The sequence below is a fragment of the Rhinolophus sinicus genome, chromosome 14, assembly GCF_057876585.1.
Source record: "Rhinolophus sinicus isolate RSI-liver-muscle chromosome 14, RSI-T2T, whole genome shotgun sequence".
Taxonomy (NCBI): Eukaryota; Metazoa; Chordata; class Mammalia; order Chiroptera; family Rhinolophidae; genus Rhinolophus; species Rhinolophus sinicus.
This window is the reverse complement of record NC_142514.1, coordinates 77892045-77915593: the sequence shown is the minus strand read 5'-3', so window position 1 is coordinate 77915593 and position 23549 is coordinate 77892045. Positions and strand designations below refer to the sequence as shown.

Here is a 23549-nt window from a genome sequence, read left to right as displayed (position 1 = left end):
AGGCAAATAGCATTTCCATTTTGTTCTCTTCTCTGAGTTGTTGGTTTGAATTAGCAAAAATTAATCACTGCTTCAAACTTAATATTAGATATTTTAAATAAACAATAAGAAAAAAACAAAAATCACCTCAAATTGTATTATGGTTTGAAACCTTGTTTGCTAACGACTGTGCAGGACTAATCAGTGATGCAGAAGAAGTCATCACAGAAAAACTAAAACTGATGGGATGCCGTGAGACTGGTGATGGATTGAGTGAGTCTCGGTAATACTGGTACTTCCATTTCCTAGAACACAGTATGTTTTATAATGTTGTAGTTCATCTTTTCTGTCATTCTTTTATCTATATTTTTTCAGGTAGAATTTACATAGTTAGAGGTAAATTTAGAACATGAAGAACATGCCATGCCATGTTAATCAGCAATGTGAGCTCTTGAACCAAAAAAACTACACAAGACTTGAATCCCAGCTCTGCCATCAGCCAGGCATCTGAATGTGAACCTCATTGCCCTAAGTACCAATCTCCTAATTGGTGAAAATAAGGAAAAAATAATACCCACAGTAATGGTATTAACATGATTCGCAAAGTTATATATGTCTTGGTATATTAAACGAGCATTTAATAAGCATCATTTCTCATTAGTTTGGGGAACTGCCTTGGTTCTTAACCCAATAGAGCAAAGGCCACCCAAGTCTCACATGACCCAGATTAAAAACAAAGAGTTACGCCTCTGTTCATGGAGGAATAGATCATATGTCAATTCCTTGACATAACAATTATAAACTCTGGACAAAATATTAAAGCAACCATGTGAAAACATTAAAGAGCAAACAAAATGAAGCAGAACCTGAAGAGGAGAAGAGACCTCAAAAAGAGAGAAGCACTGAGTGAGTTTCCTGACCTCTTTATGAGTTGGGGCAACTGAATACTTGAAATGCACTGAGAAAACTGCACATGTGTTGGTGAAGAATCAGAGGACATACTAGGTGACCACAGCAGCTAGAAAATGATGGGAGATGCACAACTAAAGAGCCACTGGAGGGGAGCCCCAAGTCTGCATATTAGCTGTCAAAATACCTGGCAGACCTGTAAACTGCATGAGTGGAAGATGGCAGACATCAAGAAGCCAACTCAGACTAAAGAGTTTCAGCGGCTGCCCACCACAGAGGAGACAGGGTTTGAGTTCAGGTAAGTTCACTGCCAGCTAAAACAATCTGAATAACTTCAAATGGATGCAGTTAATTATGCATAAACTGCACCTCAGAAAAGTCAACCTCCCCCCAAAACAGGAAAAATAAACACACTTTCAGATATATGAAACCTAAGAGAATCTGTTGTCATAAAACCTGCTGTATGAGGTCTTCAGGGTGAAGGGAAATGATACCAAATGGACACTCAGCGTTTTGGAAAAAATGGAGAATATGTGACAAATCATTAAAAAAAAACAACATAAAAGCCCCTCTGTTTTTCACTAAATTTCTTTAAAATACATATAACTGGATAAATCAAAAATTATATGCCATGGGTTTATATCCTCTGTATCTAAATGTAATAAACAAATTAAGTACTGCATCACATACAAGGGAAAAAGTGGTATATCAAAATATAAAGGTGGAAGATTCTTACATTTTTGGCAGGAAGTGGCACAATATTAACATAAAATAGAATGGAAAAAGTTAAGGACATGTATCGTAATTCCATAATGAACCAATAAGTAATATGAAGAGATAGAGATAAAAAAAATCAACAAGTAATGAAAACAATTTAAAAATGGCAAGTCTTTATCCAACCATGTTAATAATTACTTTAAATATAAATATTCAAATTAAAAGACAGAAATAGATAAAAGGAAAATATTCAACTATATACTGTCTATAAGATAATTATTTTTAATATAAAGACACAGGTGGAAAGTAAATGGATGGAAAAGATAGAACTGCAATTATAAGCAGGTTCTCTGTTGCTTTACTAACAGAATAGCTGGCTGTATGATTACCAGATAAAGTAGATTTCAAGGTAAAGAATATTTCCAAAGTTCTTTTTTTTAAGGACAATTACTAATATTAACAGGGGTACATGATTGAAGAGCCATAATAGATGTAAGGTGCATGTTGTCATGAGGGCCTCAAAATACATAAAGCAAAAATTGATATAATATAGGGGGAAAGACAAATTCACCAAAGGTAAGTAGATAACTTTAACTCCTATCTCTCAACAATTTTAATGGACTAATCATACACCACCTCCTAAAAAAACATTCAGCAAAAACAAAGAAGATGTAAGAAATACCACCAGTCATCTTATCTGACTTCTCTAGAACACTATAGCCAACAAATGCATTATATACCTTCTTCAAAATTCATCTAGTAAACCATACACTGGGTTATAAAGCAACTCTCGATACATTTCAAAACATTGAAATTATGCATAAAATCAGTTTTAATCCAGGAATCACATAAGAGATCAATCACGAAATTAAAAAAAAACAAACCATAAGAGCACTACTACAATAGTCTAACAGACAATAGGACAATCTCCTTGCAGCCTGGGAAGAGGCAAACGTTCCTTAGGACACAAAGAACAGTAAAAATAATGGGGTAAAAAAATCACATAAATTCAAACTTCAAATAATTTAGAACATCTGATGTTCAAGAAATACTGTTCAGAAAACAAATGGAGAATCAACAGTAAATTAGATGAAACAGGGATCAAATCAGTGATTCAGAGACAAGGTAGCACAAGAGAAAAAAAAAAAGAAAGAAAGAAGAAAAAGAAAATAAATATCAAAAAAAGAATCAAAGAGGAGAGTTTAAGGGGTCTCTGGCACAACATCAAGTGTATCAGCATTCATATTATAGGTGTACCAGAAAAAGAAGAGATAGAGCAAGGAAGTGAAAACATATTTTAAGAAATAACGACAAAAAACCTCCCTAACCTGGCAAAGTAAGTAGATATACAAGTTCAGGAAACACAGAGTCCCAAACAAGATGAACCCAAAGAGGCCCACACTAAGACACATCATAATTAAAATGACCAAGGTTAAAGACAAAGAGAGAATCCTAAAGGCAGCAAGAGAAAAAAATTAGTCACCTACAAGGGAGCTCCCATAATCTATCAGCTGATATCTCAACAGAAACTTTGTAGCGCAGAAGGATTGGCAGGAAATAAAGTGATAAGAAGAAGAAAACAAAGAAAATCAAAACTATGAATAATAAAATGAAAATAACTACAAATATATCAACAATTACTTTAAGTATAAATGGATTAAATGCTCCAATCAAAAGATAGAGTGTCTGAATCAACAACAACAACAAAAAACACAAGACCCTTAAATACACTGACTGCAAGAGACTCACTTCAGATCAAAAGGCACAAAAAGGTTGAAAGTAAAGAAATGAAAAAAAAAAAATCATGAAAATTGAAACAGAAAAACCCAACAGCCAGAATCTGGGTAGCAGTACTTGTACCAGACACAACAGAATTTAAAACAAAGACGATAAAAAGGACAAATAACGATTCAGAAATCACACTTCAGGGCATTTATTTGAAGAAACCAAAACCCCACATCAAGGGATTGTATACATTCATATATCCATTGCAGCATTGTTTACAATAGCTGAGGTGTAGAGGCAGCCTGGGTGTCTGTTGATGGATGCATGGATAAAGAGTAGGTACATATACACAAAGGAATGTTGCTCAGCCATGGAAGGGAATGGGTTCTTGCCATCGACAGTGATATGGATGGAACAGGAGGGTACTGGGCTGGATGGAGTCTGTCAGAGAAGGACAGATGCAATGTGATTTTGTTTATTGGTGGAATCTAAAAACAACATAAACAAACAAATAAAACAGAAACAAACTCATACATACAGAGTATATATGAATGCTTGCCAGATGGGACAGGGGTGAGGATGAGTGAGAAAAGGAAGAAATCAAGACGTACAAATTGGTTATTACACAGTTGTCATGGGAAAGTAGAGCATGGAATAAAAATGTACAGTTAATAATATTGTAATAACTATGTATGGTGTCAGATGGTTTATCATGGTGATACTTGGTATTAGGTTTACCATGGTGAAACTTGGGAGGGGGGTTGAGGGCAGGGTGAAAAAGGTGACAGGACTAAGAAGTACAAATGGGTCAAAATAGTCATGGGGATGTAAAGTACAGCACAGAGAATGTAGTCCAGAATATGGTAAAAACTATGCGTAGCGCCAAGTGGTCATTACACTAGTCAGAGGGATCACTTTTTTTTTTTTTTTTTTTTTTAGACATTTATCATTTATATCCCTCACACTGTGTGAACCCCCCTCCCCCCATCCACTATCCCTCTGTACGTTCCCAAAACCTCTCACCTTCCCCTTATCCCCACCCCCCCACCCCTCTAGCAACCCTCTGTTTTTCCTCCATGTTTCCAAAACTGTTTCTGATTAGTTCATTCACTTATTCTTTTCTTTAGATTCCGCATATAAGTGAGATCATATGGTATTTGTCTTTCTCTTTCTGACTTATTTCACTTAACATAATGTTTTCTAGGTCCATCCATGTTGTTGCAAATGGTAAGATTTCTTTCTTCTTTATGGCTGCGTAATACTCCATTGTATAAACTTTTTAATTTATATAAATGACTAACCACTATGGAGTACACATAAAATTAATATAAATTAATGTTGAAGGTGGAAAGAAAGAAAGGAAGGAAAATAGAAACAAAACAGGGAGGAATGGAGGGACCAGTGGAAGGATGGAGGGAAAAAAAAAATGAAAGCCAAAGTGGGCGAAAAATATTTGTAAGGCATGCTGCAAAGTATTTGCGTCCAGAATTCATAAAGAGCTCCTACAACTCAAGAATACGAAGACAACCCAATTTCTAAAAGGGCAAATGTTCTAAAGAGAGAACTCACAATGGAAGACACACGTGACCAAGAAGCACATAAACAAGAACACATTACTGGTCATGAGGAAAACGCACAGTAAAATTGCAATGACACAGCAGCATACACAAAGCAGAATGGCTACAATTTAAAAGAGGACAACCAACTACTGATAAGGATGTAGAGTGACAGAAAGGTTCACACACTGTTGCTGGGACTTTAAACTATTACTTGCACCTCCACTTATAGGTATTTACCCAAGAGAAATAAACATATATCTACAAACAGATACAAGAATGTTCACAGCAGCTTTTCATAAGAGTCAGGCAGAAAACACGACACACTGAGTAACTGTACTGATATGAACGTTTAGAACAAGCGAACCCAATAGATGGTGAGAAAAATGAGAATACTGACTGCCCTGGCGCAGGAGGCAATAAGTATTGACTGGGAAGGAACATGAATGAATTCTCTGCAGGACTGGAAATATTCCACAGCTCGGCAGGCTTTGGGTTACACAGGTGTAAACATCTGTCCAAGTCATTCAATGGTACACCTAAGAGTTTTACAATTCACTAATGTAAATTCTTCCTTAATTAAAAAAAAAATACATATTTAACTCTACTTCCAGCAATCTATGCTGAAGTATTTGGGGATGAAGTGTATTCACACCTTAAACTTAGTTTGCAATGCACCCAAAACATATATATATATATATATATATATATATATATATATATATATATTTGGTAAAGCAAATAAAACAAAACATTAGAATCTAAGAGATGACAACATGTGTGATGTGTGTCCACTGCACAATTTTTTCAACATTTTTCTGTGTGAAAATTATGATCAAATCTTGCGCGGGGGGGGGGGGGGGTGACCAAAAAAAACAACAGACACATTTGGTTATTTCTGTAGGGATGTTTCTTCCCATCAACAACCACTAGTCTTATATTCTTCCCTTTAGAGCCTCATAACACGTGGACACATCAGCTGAATAACCTAGTTCTCACGCCAATACCTTAAGATTAGACATACTGCTTCTTTACATATTGACCTTGAACAAACTCTAAATTTGATTCCTTGTCACCCACATTTTGACTTGGTGGATCAAAGGGGAATCCCAAAAAACTTGGAAAAACAAAGCCAACCACTGAAATTGTATGCTTACAGATACCTCAACTGGAACACAACCATCATAAAATATTGGACATACTATATATTAACTTTATACCTGCACATGGGTTGTCTCACATGAGGTAGACACTATTGCTTGGATGAGAAAACTGAGGCACAGAGATATATGGCCCGATACCATATAGCTGTTAAATAGCAGACATCTTGCAGACACAAGCTAAATATACTTAGCATTCGTATCTTCATTTTAAAGAGAAGGAAGTCGCCTTTTCCATCTCCCACTGCTGCAAGGAGAGGCACTGTCGCCAATCTGCACATCTACAACGGATGGTTGTGCCCAATTGCTCCAGCTTCCTGATCCAAAGGAACTAGCCAAGGATTACAACATACATATGATGCCATGAGGTGAGACTGTTGAAGTCTCCCCTAGAATTTAAAGCATATTGAACAACTATAATTCCAAAAAGGACTCCACGCGCAGCAGACAGGCAAGAGTAAGAGACGCGCAATTGAAATCACTTAAAGGTAGGCAAATTGGGTGATTCGGGGAAGAGGGAAGGGGGATGTTGGGAGTCTCAGGCCTAAGAGATCAGGAGCAGACCAATCTTGGAGCTCAGAGCTCTCTGCATGCTTGAGCTACCGCAGCCACAGGAGAGGGAAGGATTCAGACTGCTAGCACTCCCCTTAGGGCCCACATCCCGCCTTAGGGATCAGCATATGACAGGCTGAACCCAACACTCACGGCAGAGACCTCAGAGCAAAGACTGAGGGAAGAAGTGAGAAAATGGTGATTTAAACCTTAACTGCCAGGAGGAGGATAGAAGACACAGGCAGGGAGCCTAGCCGACCCCATCTTACCCTTCCAGTACTCATAGCCACCCATCCTCCCAGTGCTAGAAGCTGAAAGATATCATTGTCACATCAAAAGAACAGAATATTTGCAGTTCTGAAAACTGCGGACCCACAGCCAGGAAATGTTGGCCCAAGTAGTTTCGGCAAAAGGGAGGGAGCTTGGTTGCATCATTGGTTGCGCTAGTGGTCTCCACCATTGCTCAGAGGCACCTCTCACAACCCACTCTGCCCCAGCCCCCACCTATCTGGGCAGTTCCCTGCAGGGGTAAACAGAGCCACTGAGAAACACAGGCTCTAAATCTGGTGCAGGAAGAGCATTGGAACTTCAGAAGCTTTCCACATCCCCCTGCTGACAGAAGAGAAGCCCACCTTCCAAGGATCCACCTCTCACATTGTGTGAGAAGCCCAAAGAGTGCAGAAAAAATATATAACACTACAGCATGGGAAAGAATAAAAGGCTGCAGAGGGAGAGAGAATGAAACATTCCATCAACCCCTACTGGAAAGCAAAACAAAAGACCTCTTCCTATCAACCTGTTGCAGAACGCAATCCTGTAGGTGACTCAGAAGAGAAATAATTATTCATTAATTCCCATGAATAACCAAAGTAACAAGGCACCTCAGAAAGAAAATGAAAAGTCTCCAGCAAATGAACTTAAGACATGGAAATATGTGATTTATATGACAGAGAATTCAAGATTGCAGTTCTTAAAAAACTCATTGAGATGCAAGAAAACACAGATAGGCAGTTAAATGAACTCAGAAACACAATTAAAGAATAAAATGAACATTTTACCAAAGAGATTGAAATTTTAAAAAAGAACCAAATAGAATTTCTGGAGAACTCAATAAAAGAAATGAGGAATGAAACAGACAGCTTAGGTAATAGAGCTGACCAGGTGGAGGAAAAAAATCAGTGACATCGAAGAAAGAAATCTGGAAATGACACTGATGGAAGATAAAGACTTAAGAGTTAAAAGAAATGAAAGAACTCTACAAGAACTTTCTGACTCCATCAAAAAGAGCAATTATAAGAATCATGGGCATACCAAAAGGAGAAGAAAGGCAGAAGGGAACAGAGAGTATATTCAAACAAATAGTCGATGAGAACTTCCCAAACTATATCTTTGAATCCAAGAAGCAAATAGAACACCTAATTACCTCAACCCGAACAGGGCTTCTCCAATGCACATTATATTGAAGCTGTCTAAAATTAATGACAAAGAAAGAATCCTCAAGGCAGCCAGGGGAAAGAAGACGGTAACCTACAACGGAAAGCCCATTAGATTATCATCAGATTTTTCAGCAGAAACTCTATAAGCCAGGATGGAGTAGACTCAAATATTCAAACTCTTGAAAGAGAGACCTTATGAGCCAAGAATAATATATCCAGCAAAGATATCCTTTAGATATGAAGGAGGAATAAAGACCTTTCCAGACATACAGAAGCTGAGGGAATTTTCTAACACGAAACACCAAAGGAGGCTACTACAAGAAATACTGAAGGAGGCTATTCGGCCTGAACCAAAAAATACCAAAAGAATACAAAACCCTGAGTAGTATTATGAACAGACAGACAGAAGTAGGATATGGCAGCCCCTTATCAAATAGGACACCATACACTTAAACATAACACACAGAGTAAAGAAGGGATAAAAAATACACTTTAAAAAAAAGAGGAAAAACAAAACCTGCTATTGCAGCACAGAAATCAACTCACAGCATAAATAGGGATAATTTGTGACAGCAAAAACATAAAATGGGAGAGAGTAAAGGTCTTAACTGGCAAAAGGGAATGGAGAAAGAAAGCATGCTGAAGAAAGTGGAATACTCTAAATATGAAACTTTTGTTTACATAAATTTAATGACAACCATTAAAAAAAAACCAGAACTGAAAAATATAACATAAAAAAGAAGAAACAGAAATATCATAGAATACCACAATGATATAATAGACAGAAACAAAAAGACAAAGAAACAATGGAGTCACTGTCCTAATAGAAAACCAAAGCTAGAATGATAGGAAATCTTATGTATCAATTATAACCCTACATGTAAATGGACGGAACTCGCCAAAAAGGCACAGAGTAGCAGATTGGATAAAAAAACTAAACCTAACGGTATGCTGCCTCCAAGAGACACATCTCAGCTACAAGGACAAATACACACTCAAAGTGAAAGGGTTCACATTGACACTCCAAGCAAACGGTATTCAGAAAAAAGCAGGTGTGGGCATACTGACATCAGGTGGAACAGACTACAGGATAAAAAAGGTAACAAGAGACAAAGATGGACATTTCATATTGATAAGGAGGACTATACAACAAGAAGACCTAACAGTCATCAGCATTTATGACCCCAATCAGGGAGGACCAAAATATACCAAGCAGCCACTAACAGAACTAAGGGGAGAAGCTGAAACAATTAGAATAGGGGACCTAAATACAGCATTGACAGCTATGGATAGACTATCCAAACTGAAAGTAAAGAAATATCAGCCCTAAATGACACATTAGATGAAATAGACATAATGGACATTTATAGAGGACTTCATCCTAGCACATCAGACTATATATTATTTTCTAGTGTACATGGAACATTCTAGTGTACAAGGAGAGATCATGTATTGGGACATAAAACAAGCCTCAGCAAATTTAAGACGATTGAAATCATACCAACCATACTCTCTGATCACAAGGCTTTGAAAATGGGTATCAACTGCAAAAAAAAAAGCAAGAAAAACCACAAATATGCGGAGATTAAACAACATACTTTTAAAATATGACTGGGTCAAGGAAGAAATAAGAGGAGAGGTCAAAAGATACATAAAAACAAATGAGAATGAAAATACATCCTACCCAAATTTGGGGGATGCAGTGACAGTAGTTTTAAGAGGGAAATTTATGTCATTATAGGCTGATCTCAAGAAACAAGAAAAATCCCACATAAATTGTCGCGTCACTTAACAAAAGTTGTGGGAAGCGAGAAGCATGGCACAGGGATAAGAAATACAGTATTCACGAATAGAGTGCAAGCGGAACCAAAGGACTCCAGCACCAAGGACTGAGAGCCCAGAATCGGGCCAACGCATAGCTTTTATTGATTAATGAATGAGAAAGTAAAGCTTGTTAATCTCAAGATCTGAATCTCACACGTTATACTAGGAAACTGATTCAAACCAATTACCCTTGCCTGCAGACAGCTGGAACTCTAAGACTCAGGATGTATGTACCTCCCCAAGGGACAAAACCTTTATGCATATGAATAGATGGAGAGCTGATGTTATCACATCATTGAATCTCTTACCTAGCAGGATGTGGGAAAGAATGTAGCCACAGAGGCAGAAGCTCTCCTTAGCCAGGGGAAGAAGGGGGTCTGTGCCCACCTCTATCAACCCCATGAGTTCTCCAGATGGCCCCTATGGGACTCTGCCTGGCTTAGGTTGTTCCTTCCTTGAGGAATCTTTCCTGTCATTGACTAACCAGCCATCCTTTGGGGCCAAACAGGGAGACAGAAATAAGGTGTAAGCACAAAGGTGAAGCAAAGTCCATGAAAGGATCAGTCTCACAGACTCTCCTTTCTTTAGGGGCAGGTATGAGGGGACAGACGGGTGGGCTGCTGGGTGGCAACAATAAATAACCTCACATTACACCTAAAGAACTAGAAAAAGAAGAACAAATGAAAACCAAAGTCAACAGAAGGGAGGAAATAATAAAAATCAGAGTAGAACTAAATGAAATAGAGAACAAAAAGACCATAGAAAAAATTAAGGCAACAAAGAGCTGGTTCTTTGAAAAGATTAATGAAATTGACAAACCTTTGGCCAGACCCACTAAGATAAAAAGAGAAAACACAAATAAATAAAATCAGAAATGAAAGAGGGGAACTTACCACAGATGCCACAGAAATATATAGTATCATCCATAATATTATGAAGGACTATATGCCAACAAATTCAATAATCTAGAAGAGATGGATATGTTGTTAGAAACATATAGCTTTCCACGAAGTACTGGAAAATCTAAACAGACCAATCGACAGTAAGGAAAGTGAATCAGTCATCCGAAATTTTCACAAAAGAAAAAGTCCAGGACCAGATGGCTTTACTAGTGAATGCTACCAAACATTCAAAGAGGATCTAATACCTGTCCTACTCGAACTCTTCCAAAAAATTGAGAAAGAGACAACATTCCCTAACTCATTTTATAGGGCCAACATTACCCTGATACCAAAACCTGGTAAGGAAAACACACAAAAAGAAAATTACAGACCAATATCTCTGATGAATAAGATGCAAAAATCTTAAACAAAATTCTAGTAAATCAAATGCAAAAATGCATTAAAAAGATTATACACCACCACTAAGTGGGGTTCATCCCAGGGGTATAAGAATGGTTCATCATATGCAAATCAATCAATGTGATACACCACATAAACAAAATAAAGGACAAAACTCATATGATTATACCACTAGATGCAGAAAAAGTGTTTCAAAAGATACAACATCTATTCATAATTAAAACACTTAATAAAATGCATATAGAAGGAAAATACCTGAACATAATAAAGACCATATATGACAAACCCTCAGCTAATCTCATAAATAATAGTGAAAAACTGAAGCCCTTTGCTCTACATTCAGGAACATGACAGGGCTGTCCCCTATGACCTCTGCTTTTCAACATAGTATTGGAAGTCCTAGCCAGAGCAATCAGGCAAGAGAAAGAAATAAATGGCATCGGAATTGGGAATTAAGACATTAAATTGTCACTTTTTGCAGATGACATGATGCTATACATAGAAAACTCCAAAGACTACACCAAAAAGCTATCAGAAACAATTAACCAATACAGTAAAGTTGCTGGCTACAAAATCAACGTACAAAAGTCCACTGCATTCCTATATACTAACCATGAAGTCTCAGAAAAAGAAATTAAAAAAAAAAAAAAACTCCTCTTGCAATTGCAAGAATGGAACGGAATACCTATGAATAAACTTAACCATGGATGTGAAAGACCTATACAATGAAAACTATAAGACATTTTTTAAAGAAATTGAGGAAGACACAAAGAAATAGAAAGAGTCTGCATTCATAGATTGGAAGATTCAACATAGTTAAACTGGCCATATGACCCAAAGCAATATACAGATTTAATGCAATCCCCATCAACATCCCAATGACATTTTTTTAAGAAATAGAACAAAAAAATCATCAGATTTGTATGGAACCACAAAAGATTCTGAAGAGCCAAAGCAATCCTAAGAAGAAAAGAACAATGCTGGAGGTATCACATTCCCCGACTTCAGATTGTATCACAGGCAAAACAACAATCAAAACAGTGTGGTTTTGGCAGCAAAGCAGACACACAGACCAGTTGACTAGAATGGAAAATGCAGAAACAAACTCACATAAATATGGACAGGTAATTTTTGACAAAGACGCCAAAAACGTACAATGGAGAAAAGACAGCCTCTTCAATAAATAAGCGGTGCTGGGAGAATTGGAAAGCCACGGGCAAAAGAATGAAACTAGACTGCCATCTGTCACAGTGTTCCAAAATTAACTCAGAATGGATCAAAGACCTAAACATGAGACCTGAAAAATAAACTGCACAGAAGAAAACATAGATACTAGATTTATGGACCTCGGGTTCAAGGAGTATTTTATGAATTTGACTCCAAAGGCAAGGGAAGTAAAAGCTGAAATAAATGAATGGGATTATATCAAACTACAAAGCTTCTGTGCAGCAAAAAAAACCATCCAAAAATTAAAGGGGCCACTAACCTAAAGGGAGAAGATTTTAGCAAACAATGTCTCTGATAAGCAGCTGATATCCAAAATATATAAGGAAATCATACAACTCAACAACAACAACAAAAAATCCAATTAAAAAATGGGCAGAGGACCTGAAGAGACATTTCTCCAAAGAGGACATACAAATTGCAAATAGACATATGAAAAAATGCTCAACATCACTAATTAGCAGAGAAATGCCAATAAAAGCCACAATCAGATATCACCTCACACCTGTTAGAATGGGTATCATCAATAAGACAATAATAACAAGTGTTGGAAAGGCTGCGGAGAAAAAGGAAGGCTCATACACTGTTGGTGGGAATGCAGATTGGTGCAGCTGCTATGGAATGCAGTGCAGAGGTTCCTCAAAAATTAAGAATATAATTACCAAATGACCCAGCAATCCCTCTCCTGGGTATCTTCCCCAAAATTATGAAAACATTTATCCATAAAGATATATGTGCTCCTGTGTTCACTGCAGCTTTATTCATGAGGCCAAAACATGGAAACACCAAAGTGTCCTTCGAGAGATGATTGGATAAAGAAGATGTGGTATATATACACAATTGAATACTATTCTGCCACAAGAAAAGAGGAAATAATGTCATTTGAGACAACATGGATGGATCTTGAGATTATTATGCTAAGTGAAATAAGTCAGACAGAAAAAGTAGAGCTTCGAATCATTTCATTGATACGTGGTATATAAAACTGAAAACGACACAGGAACAAGACAGACAAAAGAAGAAACAAAAATTTATAGACACAGACAACACTTTAGTCCTTACCAGAGCTAAGGAAGGTGGTAGATGAGGGTAAAAGTGATCGAATATATGGTCATGGAAGGGGCATTGACTCTGGGAGGTAAGCACACAATGTGACATATAGATGATGTACTACAGAATTGTACACAGGAAGCCTATGCAAATTTACTAACAACTGTTAACTCAACAAAGTGTAATTAAAAAAAAAAAAAAGGATCAATCCAACATACAGCACCGAGCCCAATATTCTGATAGCCGGCAACTCCTTCCACTACAACGGGCCGATTCAATGCAAGACAGTGGGCCTGGAGCTAGGGGCCAACGGAAGAGGTGTGGTGGTCATCATGAAGCGGAGTTCAGGCCAGCAAAAGCTGGCCACCTCCTACATGCGGACCACCATCTACACGAATGCCTGGGCCCCCCTCAGCAGCATTTGGTACATGATCTGCAAGAAGTATGTCCAGACCTGTGCAAGGCCGCCATCGGAAGAGCCAGCACCATCCTGCACAGCCAGGAGCCCATGACACTGAAGAGGAAGCAGGCTCACCACACCCACAGCTCCTGAGCAGCTCCCCAACCCCAAAGCAATAAAACATAAAGCATCAGCTGACTTTCTCCAAATAAATAAATAAAATTAAGAGAAGGAAGCTGCTATACAAAGAGGTTACTTTTATCACCGTCACTCACACCACTAAGTGACAAGACTGTACCTGACATGATGAAACAAGCACTTAAATCTCCTGAAACCCAGTCTTATCATATACTACTTATTTATTCTCCATCAGTGAATATTTTCACTATAGAAACGAGGTTGATATAACAGGAGAGGAAAAATGACAATGTTTAGTGACTGACACGGATTCCTCCAGAGGGAGGGTGGGGACCCAGAAAAGAGAAGAGGGTTCTGGGGGTTAAATGGTTTTAAAACTCCTAACAGTTACTATACCAGGTAGTGGGAGCAAAATCAACAAGAAATATTTAACCACCACCACCCCCAAAATGTCTCAATTCAGCAAAATCAGACTAAATACAAATCTGCGAAATGGCTAACACTGAGCTGTAGGTACCAACCAGAGATTCACCTAAAGAATTATATCTCAGGAATTATAGCTCAAACATTAGAATTGCAGGGAAATAGACAAAACTTACAACTCTGTCATCAGCCAAACACCAAACCAAGCTGATTTTTTCCATATGCAGAGATAAACTTTAAAAAAGCAAGGCCAAACATTTTAGGGAAAAATATAAAATCTCATCTGAAGTACAAATTCATGTTACGTTACTTGATACTAATTTTCATATGTAAAAAAGGTAAGACAAATAACCCATTTCACAAATGTAAATATGTCTACATAAAGAGCTTTAATGACAAAAGAAAAGCGATTTGCTAAGAAAACTAGAAAATTTTATACAAGTTATAATCAATAGCATTCAATACACCTTCTTTGAAGATATTACAATACATGGATACATTCCCTCCTTTTGCAACACTCCAGCCCAGCAACAAGTACAAACTAAGGGAAAAAAAGACCCTCAAGACCAGTAACTGAGCCAAAGCCTCCACATAAATATCACAAGAGGGCCCTATGGCAGAAAGTCCAACCCGCCAAACCACTCATGACTCTGTCAGTCAGAGAGTCCCAATAACAAAGGTGCTAAATAGAAAAAGAGGAGATGAAGAAACTGAAAAACAAAGACCTCCAACTCTAAATAAGCCAGCAAAGGAAAATGTCAATAGACATGAAGAAAATGAATACTAATACATGCCACAATTTGAATCTAAACATGAGTTTACCTTCAACAGAAACTGTTACAAGATTTCCTACTTAAGGTCTAAAAATTTACTTCTAAAAACCTCACATGTTAATGAGGAAGTCACAATGAAACTTAATTAGACACAAATGACACATAAAAGCACTATGAACCAAAACTTAAATGACCCAGCTAAGCTGAAATTCCTTTACAAAAAGACTGAAACGAGACCTGGGTTCACCTAAAATTAGGGAGAAAACAAATAAAAACGTACAGAAAGAAAGGATAAATTAAACAATCTGCAGTCTACATCATTTTCAGACTTTTATGTTGAGAACACATAAAGGACTCGCCCTAACAAAAGAAACAACCCATGCAAAATAATGGATAAAGAAAGAGAAAACCCAAGTGGCAAAGAAACTCACACAAAAAAAGAAATCTTTCCCTTCCGTAGTAAACAACACAACGCAAAATGAAACTCCACTGGTGTGCCGCTTCACTGACATCACAGCGGCAAAAGTTTAGAAATAAACAAAATCAGTACTTTATGGACAAGGAACAGCAGAGCTACGCACCGTCATGTGGAAGTGGGAAGCTGTAAAACTACCTTGAAGAGCAATGAGGCAACACATCACAGATCTGAAGGTGTGTATGACCCCCTATAATCCAACCCCATTCCTAGATAAAGAGCCTACAGAACAGACGGCACCTTGTCCAGGGAGCAGTGCATGTACATTCCCCTCAGCACGTATTAGGATGCACTCTGCAGAATGGATTGTGGGAAATCTTCCTACTGGATAAATATATAACAGTGAAATTGAATAACCCGGAGTTACCTTTTATGACACTGACAGGTTGAATAAATCCTATGAAGAAAAAGGCAAGTGAGATGAATACACACAATATTAATCCATTTAAAGACATTTCAGAAATAAGCAAAACCTAATTATGTAATAATATTCTGAGGGTCAAATAGTTTCAGTTGCAATTCTGTTTGGACGAATTATGGCTTTTAGATGATAATCATAATTATAGGTGCTAGGTTAGGTTTTCTGTGTTGTCACAGTGAACATGACTTAAAATTTAAAAGCCTGGTAGTTTAAAACACACACACACACACACACACACACACACACACACACAATTTGAAGGGACTGTTTCAGTGGCAGGTTAATCTTGTGCTGGGTCACCCCAAAGCCCACCCCTCCACACCTCCCATCCCCACCACAGCACACCAAGGCCTTTAATAAACATCAACAGTATTGACTATATAACCTACCTCCTCCTCTGGGGGTTTAGTTACCACAATGTGTGTTCTCTCCCATTTCATCTTGCCACCTCCACTATCTACTCCAGAAGATAAACCATTGGTTGCAGATATACTGAAATTTGGGGGAGAAAAACCACTAAGCAAAAAGAAAAATTAAAGGAAATTAAGGCAAATGATATATTACTCTGCTCCATAATTTGTGAACTGATTACCTAAAAATTAGAGAACTACTAACAAGAAAATAAAGGTACAGCTGAATGTGATTTTAAAAGCTGATAGATTTATTTGTGTAAAAGGCTCTGTTTTTCAAATTTACTTAATCTTCAAAAAGGCTTATGTGAATCAAGTATAAACCTTACAAATTCAATATAATGTTTAGCTATAAAGATGACAATACCTTTCTTGTTGTTCTCTGTTTTGTCCTGGTGTCATATATTTTTTCATTTCCAGTCTACAAAAAAATGAACACACCATATTTAAATGCTTGCTTATTTGTTTTCTTTTCCTTCTGTCTGTGAGATTTAATATTTGGAATCAGGAATTTCATGGCGCTCACTTAATGAATCCTAAACTTGGTAACATACCCTGTTTTCTGAATGGTACACACGTGTAAGGGTGTAATTACTGGCACATAAAACGTCACTGAGCACAACTGTGCTTTAAATAAAATGGTAGTATACAAACTTAATTCACTACCAACCATAAAAAGACTTTTACTTATGTCTTCTTATGGCCTATTTAACATACAAGCAAATTGAGAAAGACATTCCTTTTCAAATGATTCCCTGAAACTGAGGAGTACCTCCATGACAAGGAAGCAGAATTCCCTGGAGAAATAACTGATTTAGACAGGGCGAAAGTAGCATCCTGCAGTATTAATTTACAATGTGACTCTTGAATCAAAAAACCAAGCAAGATTTGAATCCCAGCTGTGCCACCAGCCAGCCATGCGACTTGGACCCTAACAGCCCTAAGTACCAATCTCCTAGTTGATGAAAATGAGGGGAAAAATAATAGACCAAGTGGTGGTATTAACATGGAACATAAAGTGATATGGGGTCATGGCATATAAATCAAACATTTAATAAATGTCTTTTTTCATGAGTTTGGTTAACTGCCTTGGTTTTTAACCCAATACAGCAAAGGCCACCCCAAGTCTCACATGACCCAGATTAAGAACAAACAAAACAAGTTCCAGTTCTGCTATTGGTAGAGTAGCTGGTATCTGCCCAACACTCTGACATAATAATTACAAACTCTGGCCAAAATATTGAAAACAAACATCTGAAAATGTTAAAGTATAATTCACAACAAGAAGAAACTGGAGGGGAACCATCTGGTAGAAAAGAAAAGCATTGAGTGAGCTTCCTATTCTCTTTATGAGTTGGGGCCACTGGACACTTGAAATGCACAGAAAAACAGCAAATGTGTTGAAGAATCAGAGGACACACTAAGTGACCACAGCAGCTAGAAAATGACAGGAGATGCATGACTGAAGAGCCACAGAAGGGGAGTCCCGATCTGCATGGCAGCTGCCCAAATACCTGGCAGACCTGTAACTACATGAGTGGAAGATGGACGGACACCCAACAGCCAACTCAGACTAAAGAGTCTCGGCTGCTGCCCACCACAGAGGAGACAGGGTTTGAGTTCAGGTAAGTTCACTGCCACCAAAGCAATCTGAATAACATCAAATGGATGCAGTTTATTATACATAAACCACACCTCAGTAAAGTCAACCTCCCCTCAAAAAAGGAAAATAAAGACAGTTTCAGATAAAAGAAATCTAAGAGAATCTGTTTCCATGAAACCTGCTCTACGAGGTCTTCAGGCTGAAGGGAAATGAGACCAAATAGAAATGGAGATTTCAAAAAAAACAAAAAAAAAAGAAGAAGACTTATGTGAGAAGACATTAAAAAAACCCACATTGCTTTTCTCTAAATTTATTTAAAATACACATAACTTCATACAGCAAAGATTATATGCTGTGGGATTATAGTCTATCTATCTCAATGAAATAGAAATGACAAGTACGGCACAACCAAGGAAAGGGGGTAGTACATCAAACTATAAAAGTGCAAGATTCTTAAATTTGTACAGGAAGTGGTACAAGATAAACACAAAGTAGAATGTAAAAGAGTTAAGGACATGTATAGCAATCCCAAGAGGAACCACAAAGATTGAGATAAGAAGTCAAAAAGTAATTAAAACAATTTTTAACAGGTAGGTATTTATCCAACCATATAAATAATTTCATTAATTACACACATTCCAATAAACAGGCAGAAAGATAAGAAGGAAAGAGACACATATGTGCTGTCTCCAAGAGACTTATTTTAAATATAAACACACAGGTTGAAAGTAAATGGATGAAAAACATAGAACCTGCCGTAAGAAGCGTTATTCTAGTAATAGAATGGAAGGCTATATGAATACCAGATGAAGTAGATTACAAGAAAACGTATTATTTCAAAACACTTAAAAAAAATACAGTCAGTAATAATAACAGGGCCACATCATCGAGGAGCCATAATAAATGTAAGGTGCATGCTGTCATGAGGGTCTCAAAATACATGAAGAAAACTTGACATAATTAAGGGAAAAAGACAAATTCACCAAATGGAAAGCTGATAATATTAACTCCTATCACTCAATTTTAAAAGATTAACCAGTCACCACCCACAAAGAAAAAAAAACAAACAAAACATCAGCAAGAACAAAGACAGTGTAAGAAATACTATCAGTCATTTATCTGACTTCTAGAGGTCAAAATACCCAATAACTACACAATATAACTTCTTCAAAACTCATCAAGCACATCATACACTGGGCTATAAAAGGAGTCTCGAGGTGTTTTAAAATATTAAAGTCATGATTAAGTAGGAATCACAATCACACACAGATCACATGAGAAGTCAAAGGAATTTAGAGAAAACATAAAACCATCCCTAAAATCTTCTAGAAGATAACGCTGGAGAATTTCTTTGCAGCCTGGGAAGAGGCAAAGTTTTCATAGAATACAAACAACAGTAGAAATAATGCAGAAAATACATGAAATAGGGACTTCATAAAATGTACAACATCTGCTGATCAAGAGATAATATTAAGAAAATGAAAGTAAAGCCAGACTGGGAGAAAAATATTTGTAAAGCCTGTATCAGACAAAGTACTTGTGTCCAGAATGTATAAAGAGATCCTATAATTCTATAATAAAAAAACAATTCAAGTTATTAAATGGCAAATGTTCTGAAGCGAGACCTCACAAAGCAAGACATGCACGTGGCCAAGAAGCACATAAACAAGAACACATTACTAGTCATGAGGGAAATGCACAGTAAAATTACAACGACACAGCAGCATACACAAAGCAGAATGGCTACAATTTAAAAGAGTGCAACCAACTACTGGTAAGGATGTAGAGTGACGGAAAGGTTCACACACCTTCAAACTATTACTCGCAAGTCCACTTGTAGGTATTTACCCAAGAGAAATAAACATATGTCTATAAAGAGATACAGGAATGTTCACAGCAGCTTTTCATAAGAGCAGGGTAGAAAACACTACCCACTGAGTAACTGATATGATCATTTACAACAAGCAAAACTAATAGATGCAGGGATAAATGAGAACACTGATTGCCATGGGGGGGGAGACAATGAGTATTATTGACTGGGAAAAAGCATGAGTGAATTTTCTGCAGGACTGAAAATGTTCCACACCTCGGTAGGCTGTGAATTACACAGGTGTAAACACCTGTCCAATTCATTCAGTGGTACACCTAAGAATTTTACAATTCACTACATGTAAATTCTTGCTAAATTAAACATACAATACATATTTAATTCTAGTTCAAACAATGCATGCTGAGTATTTGGGGGTGAAGTGTGTTCATACCTTAAGTTTAGTTTGTAATACACCCAAAATATAATGGGATGGATATTCATTTGGTAAAGCAAACACAACAAAATATCAGTATCTGGGTGCTGGTAATATGTTTGTCCACTGCACACTTCTTTCAACATTTCTTCTGTGTGAATTTTATAATCAAATCTGTGAGGGAAGAAAAACACCAAAAGACATATTTGGTTATTTCTGTAGGGATGTTTCTTCCCCTCTCCAATGACTAGTCTTATTTTCTTCCCTTTAGAACCTTATAACACCTAGACACATCAACTGAATAACCTCGTTCTCACGCCTACTCCTTAAGCTTGGACATACTGTTTCCTTATATATTGACCTTGAAACAACCCTAAATTTGATTCCACCATGCTCTCCTAAATTTTGACTTGGTTGATCAGAAGTGGGTCCCACTAAGCTGGCAAAAAGAAAGTCTATAATTGGGTGCTTACAGAAACCTCAACCACCAAAAATTTGGGACTTACTATATGTTAACTTTATAATACCTTTACTTGGGTTATCTCACATGAGGTAGACACCATTGCTGTGCAAGAGGAAACTGAGGCATGGAGATATATGGCCTAATATCCTGTAGCTTAAACAGCAGACATCCTACAGACACAAGCTAAATATACTTAGTATTCATATCTCCATGTTAAAAAGAAGAAAATTGCCCTTTCTGTCTCCCGCTGCTGCAAGGAGAGGCGCTGGCACCTTGTTCATGCATCTGCAACAGAAGGCTGTGCGCAACTGCTCTAGCATCCTGATCAGAAGGAACAAGCCTACATACAGCACTGAGCCCAATAATGTGAAAGCCTGCAACTCCTTCCGCTGTAATGGGCTGATTCACCGCAAGAATATGGACCTGGAGCGAGGGGCCAACCGCAGAGGTGTGGTGGTCGTCATGAAGTGGAGATCTAGCCAGTGAAAGCCATCCACCTCCTACATGAGGACAAACATCAACACGAAGGCTCGGGCCCCCCTCAGCAGCATCCAGAACATGATCCCCAAGACAAGTACTGCCGAGGTCTGCGCATGGCCGACACCCACAGCGCCAGTGCCATCCTGCGCAGCCAGGAGCCAGGGACACTGAAGAGGAAGCAGGCTCGCCCCACCCAGGGCTCCTGAGCACCTTCCTGACCACAAGCAATACACCATAAAGCATCAGCTGACTTTCTCGGAAGGAAGGAAGGAAGGAAGGAAGGAAGGAAGGAAGGAAGGAAGGAAGGAAGGAAGGGAAGAAGTTGATGTATAAAAAGGTTACTTTTACCAAGGTCATCCACGCCACTAAGTGGCAGGGCTGTACCTGACCTGATAATATCAAGCATTTAAATCTCCCGAATACCAGTCTCATCATATACCACTCACTTATTCTCTATTGGTAAAAGCCAACTGGGCCGTTTAAGGAAACTGACCAGGGCTTGGGAGGTCTATGGCTGGAGCTGGGCTTCCTGTTACTCTCTAGTCCCAACTTCCTGTAAAACTTTATGGTTCTAACTTCCTGTAGGGGGTGTTATAAGGGAACCATCTTGAGAGAGCGCTTGTTTTGCACGTGGATAATGGCCCGAAAGTGTGTGTTCCCACACTGCTGTGCTGGTTTTGTTTTCTTATCCCCAGTGAACTCTTTTTTTTAAGGCTGGCACAGCTCACAGTGGTCCATATGAGGATCAAATCGGCAAACTTGGTGCTATTCGCACCATGCTCTAAACAACTGAGCTAACTGGCCACCACCTGAATAAACCCTTTTTTTGATGAACTATCTAAAAGGTTATTTTTATCCAATTAACACTATCAATGAACATTTTCATTATAGAAATGAGATTGACATCACAGTAGAGGCAAAATGACAATGTTTAGTGACTAACAATCCCCACAGAGGAAGGGAGGGGACCTAGATAAGAGAGGAGGTAAGATGGGGGGGGGGGGCGGTGTAGAGGGTCATAAAGTTCCTGACAGTTACTATACCTGATAGTAAGAGCAAAATAATCAAGAAACAGTTAAGCACCACCACCACGCCCCAAATGTCTCAACTCAGCAAAATCAGAATAAACACAAATTAAATTAGTGAAATGGCTAACATTGAGCTACAGGTGTCAACCTGAGATTCAGTTAAATAGTTATATTTTTAAAAATTGAAACTGAAGGAAAATAAGCAAAATTTACAAATCTGCACCAGGCTCACACCAAACCAAGCTGATGTTTTTCTCCTAAAGAAATAAACTTTAAAAAGGCAGGGCCGCACATTTCAGGGAGAAACATAAAAACCTGTCTAAAGTACAAACTCATGTTACATCAGTTGATACTAATTTCCTTACGTAAACAAGGTAAGACAAATAACCCATTTCACAAATGTAAACATATGAACATAAAGACCTTTAATGACAAAAGAAAAGTGATTTGATAAAACTACAAAATTTTATGCAAGTTATAATGAATAGCATTCAAGGTGTTACAACACATTGATACAGTCCTTTCTTTGCAACTCTCCAGGCCGGCAACAAGTACAAACTAAGGGGAAAAAAAGACCCTCAAGACCAGTAACTGAGCCAAGGCCTCCACATAAATATCACAAGAGGGCCCTATGGTAGAAAGTCCAAACTGCCAAACCAATCATGACTCTGTTCAGTCAGAGTTCCAATGACAAAGGTGCTAAATAGGAAAAGAGGAGATGAAGAAATAGAAAAACAAAGACCCCCAACACTAAATAGGCCAGCAAAGGAAAATACCAATAGATATGAAGAAAATCAGTATTAGTGCATGCCACAATTTCAATCTAAACATGATTTTACCTTCAACAGAAACTGTTACAAGATCTCCTATGTAATGTCAAAAAATATACCTCTAAAAAACTCACGTGTCAATGAGGAAGTCACAAATGAAATTTAATTAGAAACAAATGACAAATAAAAGCACTGTGAACCAAAACTTAAATGACCCAGCTGAGCTGAGACTCATAGGCCTTAGTAATCTTTTCAAAATGTTGAGCAACCGTTATTAGAGTAGTGTCGTTTTAACGTCAAGCTATGCAAAACAAACAAAGATTTATAACAGCAAAATTTTCTATAATAACACATAAGATGTTAAGGTCAATTTGAAGAACAGATCTGAAATGAGAGGCAATACCTGAGGGCCGGCAGCTGAAGGTATTAAAGAACTATGACGTTGTCAGCTGGCACTGCATTTAATTATTTGGCTTGTGCCTGGATTTC

The 23549-nt window shown here is 37.8% G+C and overlaps 2 pseudogenes; both read left to right on the top strand.

Moving 5' to 3' along the window:
- Window positions 1-1106: 1106 nt before the first annotated feature.
- LOC148755736 (large ribosomal subunit protein eL28-like) lies at window positions 1107-13986 on the top strand (annotated as a pseudogene).
- A 3945-nt stretch (window positions 13987-17931) lies between these two features.
- LOC148755735 (large ribosomal subunit protein eL28 pseudogene) lies at window positions 17932-21468 on the top strand (annotated as a pseudogene).
- The last annotated feature ends 2081 nt before the right edge of the window (window positions 21469-23549 follow it).